Genomic DNA, 14,171 nt, shown 5'->3' with positions numbered 1-14,171 from the left:
AAGTCTGGTTGGATATTGTGTTATGTCTTATCGTTTATGGTATAAATTCTGTATTTTCTATACATTTCACATTTGTCTTATTTGTCGGTATAGTCGAGTTACTCGTGGTTCGTCTAAAAATAACAGTGTTTTTGTTTCATGTTGTTTGTTTTCAAGTGAGTTTACTGTTTGTTCTTACATCATCATGCCTTATATTACAATTATTTTAATTTTATTTTCTATGTGTATGTAAAAGTTAATATAATAAATCAGATATTTCATTTATATGATTTTAAGTTTAAAGCTACTATATGCACAGTATTTTTTGTTTATAGATATAGGAAGATGTGGAATGAGTGCCAATGAGACAACTCTCCATCCAAGTTACAATTTATAAAAGTAAACCATTATAGGTCAAGGTACGGCCTTCAACACGGAGCATAGGCTCACACCGAACAGCAAGCTATAAAGGGCCCCAAAAAAAATTACTAGTGTAAAACCATTCAAACGGAAAAACCAACGGTCTAATCTATATAAAAACGAGAAATGAGAAACACGTATGAACTACATAAACAGACGACAACTACTGTAATCAGATTCCTGACTTAGAACAGGTGCAAACATTTGCAGCGGGATTAAACGTTTTAATGGTACCAAACTTTCCCCTTTTTCTGAAACAATAGTATAACATCACAACATAGAAAAACACACTATAAAATATTAATTGGAAGGCTTAACTCAATCAAAAAACGTAAATTAACACACAGTGATCGAATAAATTTGACCTGTGACACCTGAATGCAAATACACAGTTAATAAAAAATTACAAGGGATAAATAATTAAAGTCAAAAGTAAATAAACAGGTTTAAACAAAGTTAAAGTATGATATCACTGTGAAATTTCAAACAAATTTTAGAAAATCATCATTTTGGAGAAACCTGCGTCATATTATACACAGGTAAATGAAAATAATTTTGTTGTTAAGTATACTTCTTTTTCTGTGTGTATAAAATCTTCCGTTTAGGAATACCAAAAAATTTCTTTAATATCAATAAAATTAATGTAACACTTGGTACATATGGGATGAATATCAACAATAAACATATACAATTAGTGCTAGATAGAACTTCCTGTACATGTCCAAGAACAGCATCTAAGGAAAAATGAAATAATTTAGATGTTCATAGTACGAAGAAGTGAAAATTTGTAGTAAATTAAATACCAAATAATCAAAGCTGGTATATAGACAAGATCCATGTTAACATTAAATAACAAAAAAGCATTACAAATAGTATCAACAGGTCAAATTAAAAAGAAAGTACGATTTGAGAGTACTCGCAGTTACTGACAGCTAGTCAAAAGCCAAAACAATTAATAATAAAAAATCATGCATCAGAGACTAAAATCAACTAAAATACATCCCAGGGATTTAGTATTTTAACGTCATGAACAGTCAAAGAAGACATGACTTGTGCAATGCAAAATATAAATGTATCGACAGGTAGTAGGATAGTTAGGAGTGACTTCTTTATAGATAAAAATGAACGTGTGTGTGTCTCTATACATCCCGTTTGAAAAGAAAATACAAATTTAGTTCTGTTTGAATTTGCTAATGACAAAATCGATATTAGTGCCAATGTAAACTATATTCAGAGATCTAATTACAACATTGGTAGAATAACCCTTACTAATAAGTTTGTTTAAAGGTTCGATGAGTTTACACGGATCACATAATGATTTCCGCGCTTTAAGTACAATATTACCATAAAATTTAGGATGTGAAATACCATTTCTAATAAGTTTTCTACAGGTACAGCCAAATTTATGTTAGATTTCCAGTAAGTGTATCTAGCATACTTTCCTTTTTCGTCACAGAAAAAGGCTTTAAACGAGTTACAACAAATAAATTTACAATGAGACTTTTCGAAAGACCATTTTATTAAATATGAAATTTTTTTCTTTATTAGATTGTGTGGAAGTGTAGTGTAGAGAGTAGAAAAATCATAACTGTCAACAGAAGCAAAAGGACCACCAAAAGCATGTATTTTATCTAAAACCTCTAAAGAATTTTTAACACCCCAAAAATAATTAAAATCATTATTTTCATAAGTTTTATTACAAAAGTTAATAACCAGTTCTTTGATAGTAGTAAGGGAGGTAGTAAGAAGCACTGATATATTAGTAGTAGAACACTTACTAGATGCGGAGATGAAATGGAATTTAAATGATTTTTTGTGTAATTTCGGTAACCAGTACATGGTAGGGAGTTTCAAATGTTCGGAAGAGGCTTTAAGCTGGGTAGTGGCAGTGATATGCTTGTTAACGATTTGACTTTCAGTGGTGCGTACGGACCTGAATGTAGAGGAATTGATAATTTCGTTTTGAAGAACTTCCGTGTAGTATATGCGTCATACCACCACTACATTATTGGCTGCCTTGTCTGCCGGTACGAACACAAACCGCTCTGCGAGTACTTGGAGTTTATTTTTTATTCTAGAAATGGGAATATCATGGACCCTATTATTAATTTCAGAATTGTTTTCAAAATGAGATATTCGAATATTAACAGTATTCATAATTTTATTCAAATAACTGTCTAGAGATTTTTTATCAGATTTTTCACGTTTGCACCAAATTTTACAGTAGGCAGACAGAGCGTCTTTAATGACCTGACGACACTGTTTCCAATCTATTATAGATGGAGGACGGTATTTCGGTCCTTTCTTTAGAAAAGTTTTGACCTCACGGTCTTCGACGATGTTGAGGTCTCCTGTAATAACATGACCATAGGGAACATATCTAAAACTACATAATTCACAGTCTCAAGTGGAAGGAACATTATTTTCTATATTGACGTCTGATGTAACTGACGTATAATTAAAAATCAAACTTCTGCTCGGTTTTTTATAAGAATACGAAATAATGGGTGGTTCTATATTATCAAAATGTGGAGGTATTTGGCTATAGAGTCATTGAATATGCTAGATAAGTTAATAAAATCAATACCTATATTTATATATTTCAATTTAAGAAAACGTCGTTTATGATTTTCAGGTTTATCTATACTAGGAAACAGCCTGTGATGACAAAAGGCTGTAATAATACGGGTGTATTCATAAAATGGGCTAAAAAAAGAAATTTTATCACACTCCAGAAAAATAGCATATAATTTACTTATTGGTATCTGACCCAGTTTGCATAATACTTGATGTCTGCCATTATTTTTTATTATAGATAACAGATCAGCAAGTGTATAATTCACACGATTTTTAATACGTTGATTACGGTATTTGCGTTTACCAGGAGACCTACTATTTCTAAGTCGTTTATCAACAATATTAATGACATCGATAGAAGTTTTAGATATGTTCCCCTGTCCTAATATTTTGTCGTTGAGACCGAGAGGATAAGCTGTTTGAAGTCTTTTCATCCAAAATAATTCGCGAACTTCACGTGATTTTTCAAGTTGCTTGTGTAATTCTCCTGGTTGTTTCTGAACGGTTTCGAGGGGTTGGAATTTTATAAATTTAAGATTGTGATTATGCTTATCTAAATGTTGATATACCAAACTTTTGAATTTTTTGGGTATATACAGTTTGGATTTATAAGAAAAACCAACATGGTTAGAAAATACAAATGATAACATCATTACAAACTCTATTCCATTTTAATATTCTTGTCATGGTGAGAACATACATAAAATAACACCATTACAAACACAATACCAATTTTATATTCTTGTACGTGTCTTCAATAAAACAAATCTATTCTATTTTCAAAATTAACCTGTGATAATACAAACGTCACAAAAATACGTCACTTTTTTGAGGCGTTGATACATTCGTATGACGCGCAGTTTATACTTCGTTTGTGGTGAACTGGTGTACTGTGGTAAAATCATGGAGGTGTCCGTTGTTATTCTGTGGTTTTCATGTTGTAATGTACTATTATATTTTTTATTTATGTATTTCTCTGTTCTGGGTGTTCTTGCGTTTATTTCTCCTGTATTCCTGTCACGTAATGTTGTCATTTTAGCGGTATTTATAGGTAACCGTACAGCCTTCAACAATGAGAAAAACCCTTACCGTATAGTCGGCTTTAAAAGGCCCTTATATGAATAATGTGAAACAATACAATTGAGAAAACTAACGGCCTAATGTATGACAAAACAAATTATGAAAAACAAATAGGACATGAACTAACGAAAACAACTGAACTACAGGCTCCTGACTTAGGACAGGCACACAAAGAATGTTTAGCCCATATGTCGTCAAAAATAAACACACAATAAAAACCTGCACGGTCCACATACCCACAGGTTGACTACTAACCTGAACAAGGAAATGAAATATGGTATATAATTTGGAAAAGAGGATAACAAAATTTGCTCGCTACTACAGGACGCTAGCTAGTTTAGGCAACCACTGCTGTTGGTTGAATTTTACCGTTTAACATTTTTAAACAAATACCTAATTGAAAAAAGAAAAACTAAGATTTTTTACTTAAAAGGGGGAAAACTCGTTATAAAATCGAATCAAATCAAATAGTTTATTATTCCAATCAGGGTCCCACAGGGGGCATTTACAATTAACAATAATTTATGATAGTATAACTATAAGCAACAAACATGAGACATTGTACAGTTATGTAATAATTGGAACAACTTTTCTAAAAGAGGGTCCCTTTTTTTTAATTATAAAGTAGATATAAGTCCAGGATTATTACAAAATTCTTGGACATGTTTTGACCATATAATACCAAATAGATGTATAGTTCTTTGGAAAAAGTTTCTGTAAATGAAATAAATATGTGCTCATTTGTATCTCTTGAAAAGTATCCTTCATAAAAGGGATAGTCATTACTTTGAGGGGTTGTTCCCAAGCTGAGAAATATGAACAGGACTTTAAATGGCTAATCGTCACAGAAGAAGGATGTTACTGTTCTGTGTACCAAAAATACAGCACTAAAGCAAGGAATAGGACAGAAACTTGGCAGGAGGAGGGAGTCCTGCAAAAGCCATCTGCTATTCAATTCCATTAAATGTGAATACAATACTAACCATTCTTTTTGTGACAATACCCACAGTAAAAAAAAACGGTTGGAAAAGTATAAAAAAAATAATACGACCGGTTGCAAGTGATTTTTTCAAAACACCCACCTTACCTTAGTGAAAAATTGAGAACACTGACCTAAAATTACTCGTTATTTTGAATATTGACTTGCTTTCATGCAACTTTCAGTTTAAATCGCTGACAGGGGAGAATGGTATTGAATATCAGTATTCTACCTGATTAGTAATATCAAACCTATGGAAAACTATACAAGCAAAAGTAGCAGAATTTAAATGTTTGTACAGAATCAAGAAATGTGTATTATTTATTTCTTTGAGTAAAAAATACCTATTATTATTTACCTGCCTTATGAAAGTTTTTGCCACTATTTGATATTAGAGTGACGCCCAACAATATTATTATTCTTGTAAAACTTATATTAGATACTTTTAATATAGTTATCATTCATTTGACTGTATTTTGATGATTACTTTTGATAATATTTTGAATCCAGTCCGAAAAAGGTCAAATTAAAAAAAAACAACTTCGAATAAGAATTTGAATGCAGTTACGATTTGTGGAATGACTTTTGTCAAACCTAAAAAAAACAAAGACAATGATAACATATCATATAAACATCTTATTGACTGTTTGCAAAAAAAGTTTACAAACGGTGATTATTTGTACTGTCGTGCATTTTTATCTGAAGTTACTAAAATGCGATGATTACTACTTTTTGAAATAGTTTACATAAACACAAGTTTCGTTTGACATTTTATGATGAGTGATAGATATCGTATGAAAGTACGATATATATTACATATGGTGTAGCATTCTTCTTTTTTCATTGGTTATTTCGATCACGTGATGTAAATGTTATTTAAGTATATGGACGAGTTGTTTCTATTTATATATACATATATTGACGGCCAATATTAAAAATCTTGCAAAATTCTATGTTTCTATTTATATATATATATATATATATATATATTGACGGTCAATATTAAAAATCTTGCAAAACGCTATGTTTGTATATATATACATATATTGATTGAATATATAATAAAAAACTATAACACAATTTTCCATACGTTTCGGCCATAACGGCCTTCTTTATTGGAATAAATTACAACATTGAAACAACAATTACATCGCTTGGATACATCACGTTACAATTACTACTATGACGTTCATTTGCCGGTTTTTTTTCTCTTTTGGGTTATGAATATTTTTACTATCGTTTCTGTGCCAAATACTTTTTCCATTGCAGTAACTTTTAGATTTTTTATCGAATGGTTATGTTGAATGAAATGGTTTGCTACTGGATCGTCTGTTTTGTTTGTTCTTATTTTTGAAAAGTTCAATAACATCCTTTGCTAAAGTGTATCGCCTGTTTGTCCTACATATATAAGTTTTTAGCATTTTTTACAGTTAATTGCATACACTACGCCCACAGTTTTACAGTCTATATGTTCCTGAATATTATATTCTTTTCCGGTGTTATCACAGAATACTTTGGTTTCATTAATGTGTGAACATAATGCGCAATTTTTCCCGCATGGTCCACAGCCATTACTCTGTTTATAACACAATGAATTTGGTGCCACGATATCTCAGTAGCATGAGTTCGAATCCCGGCCAGGGAAGAACAACAAAATTGCTTCCGTAAATTTACAGATCTAACATTGTTGGGCTGTTGTTTAGACGAATTATATATACAGAATGTATTTTCAGCCTTGTATCACCATCACTGCTTACATTAATTTGTAAGATCCTTTACAATAGATAATTCAGTTGATCTGTAACAATTCCATCCCCATGCCTTATATATCATGTACTGTGTTACGACGTTAGATAAAACCTGACGAGGAAAGGTAACACCCGGCCACCGAAAGCTTTATTATTATAGAGCCTAGGTGGTTTAGTGGTCTAGCCCGTCGGGCATAGTGCAAGGCGATTTGGTGCCACGATATCTCAGTAGGATGAGTTCGAATCCCGGCCAGGGAAGAACCAAAAATTTGCTTCCGCAAATTTACAGATCTAACATTGTTGGGCTGTTGTTTAGACGAATTACATATCGTTTGGGCTTGTATTATATTTGCCTTTGGGTTTATATGATCCGTTCATCCTATTTCGACTCTTCAAATTTCAAGAGTCTATCCTAAATTGAGGTAAATTATAGTGGCCTTCCAAATACCGTTTCGATTCCTAACATCACTGAAGAGACATTAATTGTCGAAATCCGGATATGGTTTACAAATTTTTGCACCTTATATTTGCGGTATACCATTATTCCGCAAGTTTATTGTTTTCTGTTTGGTATTTAATTAATAATTTTTAAGATCCATTTTGTTACATCTTGTGATACGTTTATTTGGCAATCGCCAATGGCAGTCAGCAGGGTTTAAGAACATCAGTTGTTCGACATGTTAGTCAAATGCGTTTTATTAAAATATAGGTTTTCACTTTTTTGGTCTCTTGAAAATGTTGTTTGTGCTGTATTTAGACCACTCTACCAAGAACTTGGTTTTGCATGCACACGTATAAAAATTGCGGTTTTTATCCAACGCAATCATAGGTTTGAACGTTGTTTTCAATTTAGACTTGTTTATATTTTTTCGTTTAGGCTTGTATTATATTTGCCTTTGGGTTTATATGATCCGTTCATCCTATTTCGACTTTTCAAAATTCAAGAGTCTATCCTAAATTGAAGTAAATTTTATTGGCCTTCCAAAAACCGTTTCGATTCCTAACATCACTGACGAGACATTAATTGTCGAAATCCGGATAAGGTGTACAAATTTTTGCATCTCATATTTGCGGTATACCATCTTTTCCGCAAGTTTATTGTTTTCTGTTTGGTATTAAATTAATAATTTTTAAGATCCTTTTTGTTACATCTTGTGATACGTTTATTTGGCAATCGCCAATGGCAGTCAGCAGGGTTTAAGAACATCAGTTGTTCGACCTGTTAGTCAAATGCGTTTTGTTGAAATATAGGTTTTCACTTTTTTGGTCTTTTGGAAAATGTTGTTTGTGCTGTATTTAGACCCCTCTACCAAGAAATTGGTTTTGCATGCACACGTATAAAAATATGGTTAATATTAAATATCTTGCAAAAAACAATAAAAAAATACAAAGAATGAATATTTAAGTCCATTTCCATTATACACTATTTACTGAACATATGTAATATACGAAGTCCATTACTAGGAAGGACTTCTAGTAATATACAAAAGGACTTTCACTCAGTTAACACGTTATATATGGACCTGTTGAATTATATTGAACTTTGTCCTCGGTCAATATAATCTACATATCGTATTGACATTGTCAAAAGTCCGTAATTGATAAATATCTGATTGAAATAAAACCTTTATAATAAAATACTTACTACATATTCATATTTCAGCACACCATTCCTGTAGTAATTGTAAAGGACAGCTTTTGCCGAATTTATGTTTTTGTGACATTGGCCAACAGTGCAACAACGATGATGCACCAAGGAAAAAGACATGTGAGTTATTAGAAACAATTATACAATTCTTGCTTTGATTTAAGCTCTAAAAGGACATGTGTGCTTTTGCCATCGTCCATCCGTCGTCGTTAACTTTAAAAACAATCTTCTCCTCTTAAATTCATGTAACCAAACTTTATCTAAATGTTCCTTTGATTATCTAGATAAACAATTGTATCCGGGGATTTGATCTCTCAACAACCTTGACCGATGTTGCTAAAATGGAACATAGGGGTAATATGTTGTTTATATGTCACGCGTTACAATCTATTGAAATTAGTTTTTCACACTTGCTCCTAATTTTCGTTCGGTTGTGTATATGTCGCGCATGGGAGGATTTTCCAACTTGCGTTGACCGAACAACCAGTAAATAAGTGTTTTGATATAACAAAAGTACGCGATAATGTTTGCTTCTTGTAAACAGTTATTCCCAGTAAATAGTTTTTGAAACAGTTAACCAGGAAATGAATTTTAATTCAGTAAATAGTTCATACACAAGCAATTGTTTTTGAGACAATTTTGTCGTCTATAAAATTATAAAGAAAATACAAGCTGAGATGTAATAATGGCTATTATTATATATTGATAGGTTGACGACATGAAACGACTTTATTTCAATTAAGATCCGAACCATGACAAATTTGATATAGTATAAACCATGAAAATTGTCTAGAAACTTATCTGAACCATGTCAATTGCTTAACTAAAATCTGCCATTTTGCAGTATCATCCTATAAATCCGTTAATTTCTTAAAACGACACTTGCAATGTAGCGCTTTTGACGTGCAATATTAGTTCAGACATCTTATTTAACTTTTTATTTGCATATTCGATAAGAAATCGGACAATCATTTGGGCGAATGACTTAACTAAATGATGACCAACTGCACGAAATCATTACAAAATCACTGTTCTAAACAATCCTCTCTTTGGAAACTTTATATACTTCCTGTGTTAACATTCTTACATTTAAAATGATGTAAATGTATGTGAACATAGACTGCAATTTTCCATAATTCAATCCATACAACAAATTCTTCTGTTTATATTTCGACCCAATTAACATTAATTTACTGAGTTTTTGCTCGTAAATAGTGAAGGCAAGAATGACTTTGAAATGTTACGAAAGCGATGGATATCAGCACAACTTTATGAACTATAAGTTTAAATGAACCAAACAAATATTGATTTAATACAGTAATAAATATTTCTAAAAATGTTATCAAATTAAAAAATCCAAAAGAGTCTAAAAACTGAAGTTTTGGTCGTTTTGGTCATTTTCGAGTAATTGTAAAAATGCTTTAGAAGGACTTTCTAAACCAACACCAAAAATTCTACTGGAATTTCAGCGATGATGCAAATCATTTAATGTTGGTAAAGTTATAGTATATTTATTTCTGTATATGTATTTTTGGACAACATTCAGATTTACAGCCTGCGTGTGAAACAAATTCAGTGGAAATTGCCCAATAGGCTACCTCTTTTGATGATGTTCTTAAAAGCGATATTTTGTTAACGAACCCTCTGATCATCCATTGGACTACAATCATATATGTTTTGGGTGGATTGTTTTAATGCATATAGAAAATTCTTATATCTACTTATGCAGTTAAATGGTCTGGTCATAAGGTTTCGAAAAAAATGAAACTTATTTGATATATGTAACCAGTATATAAAAGGTCTTATCCGAACCTTACTTACATATTTTACCAGGTTCATGGTGCAAAGATAATTGTCCATGTTTGCAAAATGGAACGTGTATCTGTGACACGACAGGAGATGGCCTTTATTGCAAATGCCCAAAAGGTAATTCAAGAACTATAATATATAATATTGTATTCGACCAGCATGACAGAATATACATCGTTGTCATTGTATGACAGTCTATCACACTTCTTTAATACACAAATCGTATTTCGTTACCTTCAGTCAGGCGGTCTTTACAAACCCCTATTTAATTTATACATAAATAATTCTGTGGACTTCTTAAAGTCAAATGAAGTTTGTCAATTTGGTTAAAAAAAGTACTGTATAGAACTCTCAAGAAAACTAAGAGACGACTAGCCAATTTTTCCAAATCTGGAGACATTCTTCCAATTTCGAGAATTCTCTTTACCGGAAAACGTTACATTGATCAGCAAGTTACAAATGTGTGAAAATATCTGCAGATCGAAAGAATAAAATCTAAGATTGTTGAAATCGTTACGATGACCGATAGTTAACTTCTACGTCATTTGGTCTCAGGAGAGAGTTCGTCTCGTTTACAATACTACCACATCTTCCTTTTTTTATATTGGATGCACTAAATTACGAAAAAGATGAAGAACAATTTATGACAACGACGGTTAGTTTACCTTTGTTTTAGAAAGGTGCACAATAGACATCGTTTGCCTCATGCATTAAAATGTCACATAAAAGTGAAAAATACTTTCAATTTCTATGCAATGATATATTTTTTGTGTATACAATGTTTGAAAATAGCCAATTGCAAATTATACCTCATCTCCTTAATTTTAGAAAGAACCGATTTTCAAACCAATTTCTTTTCTAAGAGGAATTAATTGTCCAATAACTTTCCCCTCGATTGAAAATTGTGATGTTGTGAAATGTCTTTCAATTGGGAGATTTCTGCCGAACAAAAGACATTCATGAAAATTACACTTTGAAGGTTTACATGAAGAATAATAATATTTGATTATCAACTTTATAATGGTTCTGAAATATTCCCGTTATCTTAAGAAAAGACCCATATAACTTAGTGTAAATACTGTATCAGGCAAATTTTGCACAAACTATGCACCGAATTTATTTTGTTTAAGTCTCCAAATCGGAAGACATTCCATGAAACCACAGTATTCACTTGTTTTCAAAATATAACTTATTCTGAAAGTATCGTAGGAACTGTGTTTGCGTCAAAAATGCAGTCTTTGTACTGCGTTATTTACCCAAGAAGTGTTTTATAGTATGTAGCGTTTTGAAAAGCATTGAAGAGCCCTTTTCATTAACCATGCAATTGATACCATTGAAAAATAAAATTTGACGCAAAAGACGTTACTCAAAAAGGCAGTTGTTGCAAATGGACTGCAGCCATTATTTCTACGTTGCATCTTTTTGAAACTGGTAAATCCCAATGTGGATTCATGTTCACATATGGAAGTACATAAATTTACTCCCTTTTAACGTACATGCACGGTAAAAACTTATTATTTGTTGATGACTGTAAAGTTTTATCAAGAAATCAGATTCACTTTCTTGCTCTTTGATCTTCATTGGCTATTTGCCTATTTCAATATAAATCATTCAGATACAGGGGAGGTAATGACATTGCTAATGTAAAATGTATTTCTTGGCGACGTCAAACTGCGAAATATCGGAAAACGATGTATTTTTCGACTGATTTTAACCATTAGCTTTAAAACGAGTACATGGACCCCTCTTTTCAAAAATGTTATTTGGCTTGAATATGTATGAAGATTATTTGTATACAGCAAAATGCCGTTTTTTTCTTAAATCATTCAAAATTTAGTAAAAATGTATTATTTTCAAAGAATTGTTACACAAACTTAGAGCATACTTATGTAAAAAAGATATTCCAAATGCTTTTAAAAAATCCGTTTGTGTTTATCTTTGAAACAAAAAAGTTAGTTATGTCTGTCCAAAGTATAAAAATGTCCAAGATACTGCAATTTTGAGTAAATGTCTAAAATTTCGACCCCATTTATTTCTAAAAGTAGGACATGAAGGTATATCTTTTATTACATATTTGAATTGACAAGGTGAAAAATAGCTTGTTGTCAAAAATACACCTTGTGATCAAAACTGTATCGTATGCACTTAAAATCATTGGAGTGTATCTTAGGGAAAGATTCTAACCTACTAATGGACAGTTTAAAACTAACTTTATATAACAAATTCTGCCACCTGATAAACCAATCGCCTGTACTTTCGAAAATCCATTTTAGCAAAACTTGCTGAATAACATTAACCATTCTTATAAATTGATCAATGATATGTTTGGCTTACTTTTAGAATTGTGCTAATTTATAATGTGTACGTTTTTGTGAAACCTTGAAATGATTGTTGTTTAAAAAACAAGGACACTATGTAACGTATACCGTTATCGAATAGACAAAGCACTGGTCATATATTATTTGCAAATGATACTGCTGAAATTAAGTTTTTCAAAATGCAAAATATATATTTTACTAAGTAAAATGAAACGGTTAATTGCATCTTCGAATGTTAACAGGTAAGTTTTAAACTTTAAATGCCCGTTCTTTTGATTTGGCTCTCTGCCACATGAAATTTGCGACTCGCTAAAAGTGCATATGACCTTTTTTGCAGCGAAATGTTTCTAACGTTTTTCACGGGAATTTTGTGGTCAACTCAACTGTTACACTTTTGCGCATACAAAGACCAAGTTTGAAGATTTAATTTATCACAACGTTAAACCGCTGCCATGCCAAGGTTGGACCAAGGTATTCGAAATTTCGTCATCGACCGTCTCCGGGCCAGAAAGTCCCAAAGTGAAGTAGCAAGAACTGAAAATGTTAACCAGAGCACAATTTTGCGACTTTGGAACAGATACCAGCAGACTGGCTGTACTAAGGACCGCCCGAGGAGTGGACGACATCGCCTTACGACTCCTGGACAAGATCGCTACATCCGGGTATTTCATCTTTGAGGATTGAAAAGAATTGGCTCACAAACAGTCAGCAATCGACTGCGACATTATGGCATTAGACCCAGGAGGCCGTATTTTGGACACGTTATGAGGCCGTTACACAGACGGTATTGTCCAATGGTGCATCAGATTGAGGGACTGGACATTCCTCAACTGACGCAGAACCTGGTTCAGTGATGAGTCCCGTTTTATGCTTCAAAAACGTGATAGAAGAACTCGTGTCTACGGGCGCATGAATGAACGTTTTGCTTCCTCGTGTGTCCAAGAAGTTAACAGCTTCGGTGGAGGAAGTGTCATGATATGGGCGGCTATCTCTAATGACCGTAAAACGGAATTGGTACATGTTCCGGGAATTTAACGGCTCAAAGGTACAGAGACGAAGTTCTCCAACATCACCTTATGCATGTTATTGACCGACAGAGGGAGTTATTCTAGCAGGACAATGTTATGCCTCACACAACGCGTTTAACAATGAACTACCTTAAGCAGAATAACATCAATGTGCTACCTTGGTATTCCAAATCACCGGGCTTGAATCCTATTGAGCATCTATGGGACCAACTGTAAAAACGTGTGCTCCAGCGTCAACCCACGCCTTAGACCCTTGATAGCTCCGACAAATGTTGCAACAGGAATGGCAAGCAATTCCACGCAACAACATAAAACTTTGATAGCATCCATGCCGAGGAGATGCGTAACAGTCTTAGCAGCGAGAGGTGGTCATACAAGGTACTAACTTTAATGGCTTCGGAAGTAACTCTAATTGTGATAAATTGACTTTTATTCGTTAATATCGAAGTATTTGACTGTCCTCTTCTCAATCAAACACGTTTTGAGTTAATATCTTTACTAGTAATTGTAAAATTTCCCAACAAAATACATGTATTAAAATTTTTAAAAATCCATTATGCGTTTTTTTTTGCAGGGTTTTGTAAG

This window comes from Mytilus californianus, unplaced genomic scaffold (genome assembly GCF_021869535.1).
Source record: "Mytilus californianus isolate M0D057914Y unplaced genomic scaffold, xbMytCali1.0.p SCAF_2, whole genome shotgun sequence".
In the NCBI taxonomy this organism is placed as follows: Eukaryota; Metazoa; Mollusca; class Bivalvia; order Mytilida; family Mytilidae; genus Mytilus; species Mytilus californianus.
Note: the sequence above shows the minus strand (reverse complement) of the source record.